Here is a 2,123-nt window from a genome sequence, read left to right as displayed (position 1 = left end):
CCTCTACCTGTTAGAATTGCTTCCCTAGAAAAACAAAACCTTCTTGCCTTCTATAATAGGAAAATCAAACCCTATCTAGTAATCCGCACTCCCTGGCTAGGCACTACATAACCCCTGAAAAATTTTGGCCTGTTTCTCTCCCTGAACAGAAAAATTTCCTTCTTCTGACTCTAAGCCTTCTATCCTTCAAATATGCTCTAGTACCATGTGAAAATTCCTTAAAATACAGCAATTGGAAATAATTCTTCTAACTGAAAATTTAATTATGCATTTTATTTTGTTTACAGCAAAATAACGAATTATTCACACTACAATTTCTTCATCAACTAAAAATACTGAGGAAGAAAAAATAGGAACTGAGAAATACCAGCACACACACATAAAATGACACAAATTTTTTTGGACAAATGTCCCTTGGAAAACCCAATGTTGGAAAACCGATGCAGCAACTGAGGGTTTTATTATTATGCAACAGTCAATTATGAGTACAATAAATTTCGGTGCCCAACTGGCTATCCAATCTTAGAGAAATACTGGAAAAATCACCTAAGGGAATTTACCCTCGTCTCCAAGTAATCTTGGCTAAAACTGACAACTGAAAAGCAAGTCACCCAAACCCTCCACGCAAGCTTTGCATCACCTCTGCACAGTCTGCCACCCGCTTGGCCCGGAAATTATGCTACTCAAACCAACCTTCTTGCTGCTAACTAGGGAAGTGTCACTCCTTCCTACTGGAAAATCCTCCCAGCCTCTAGAAACTGAAATGACCTCCTCTCTAGCTAAATCAAACTACCTTCTTGAGGCACTGCACATTCCTTGTGCAACCTCCTAGATAAATAATCCGACCTCATCTCTTGCCTCTGGAACTGGAAAATCTTCCTCTAGATCATTATTTCTACCCCTCTCTAGCCGTGTGTCCTCTCTTTGGCTCGAACTTTGTTTTTGGCTAGCTCAAACTACCCAAGGAACTCGCATTGTTGGCTCTCACTCACTGTGATTTATATTTCTCCATCTACCCATCGACCTTGTTCAAAAATGCAATAAGAAAATCTTAGTTTGACTTTGCCTTGGTCAAACTAGAGAAAATTTGAATTTTTATTTCAACAGAAAACTTGGAGGTAGTTAACTGAGATGACATGGCACTTGCCACTCAGTTAATTCGAGTTGGGGAAGCTTAAGTTCAATTCAGTATGATTGATTGCTAATTTCTAGCAATCTATTTTAGTTAATTTGAGTTATTATCACTTAAACTAGTTCTAATTATTAGAGGAACTAGCGGAAGGTCAAGTTGTGCAGTGTGACTTCAGCCACACTCGGTGATCATTCAGTTAACTGATCAATCAACACAAAAATAATTGATACATGCAGAGAACTTAAGTTTCCCAGTTGAGATAGAGATTCAAGGAAAGTTTACTATCAGTTGTAAACTATTCCAAGTTCTACATGTGGTGCATGCAATCAAAGGATCAGCCTAAGGAATTGTGAAATTCAAACTGAGGGAATTTCTTAATTAATAGGGGCCTAATTCCTCAAGGAAAAATGCAAGGAAATAGGAGCTTGGAGGACTTGAAAATTGGCTAAGTGTTGGCCAGAGTCAGTCAGTCAAGAAAAGGGATAAGCTATACACTTGCAGCTTGTGCTCAGGCAAGCATATGTCTTCATCTCTATTCTTCGGTTAATGCGATACAGATAGGAATGGGTTTTGAGTAGTTGCTTTCCCCTAAATAAATCATTGTGTATGTGTGATGTTTCCTTTTGCATGTCTATGATTTTTGTACTAGACCGTGAATTGAATTATGTGGATGAGTAGAGTAGCTTTGAGTCTTATGATTTACTAAATTTCATGAGCAGTTTCAAATATCCACATAATTTCTACATGGTATTGGATCAGGATTCACAGTAGAGAAGAAATTTCGAGTCTAGTTCTTAGAATAATCAAATTTGCATATCAATGTTGCAGGATCTCTTCAGAGTTGAGCATATGAGCTCCAATGGGTTGAGGATAGAGTATGCCTTGGAATGCAACTCTAATTTTTTCACATGGGAGGATTGCATGGAGGCGGTATTGGATGACAATGGATTGTTGGAATATGTCAAGATAGACATTCCACAACCACCTTCAG

Source organism: Pinus tabuliformis, chromosome 9, assembly GCF_031772625.1.
Source record: "Pinus tabuliformis cultivar Carrire ecotype Pingquan chromosome 9, CPIR1, whole genome shotgun sequence".
In the NCBI taxonomy this organism is placed as follows: Eukaryota; Viridiplantae; Streptophyta; class Pinopsida; order Pinales; family Pinaceae; genus Pinus; species Pinus tabuliformis.
The sequence above is the reverse complement of the archived record's forward strand: the minus strand, read 5'-3'. Positions refer to the sequence as shown.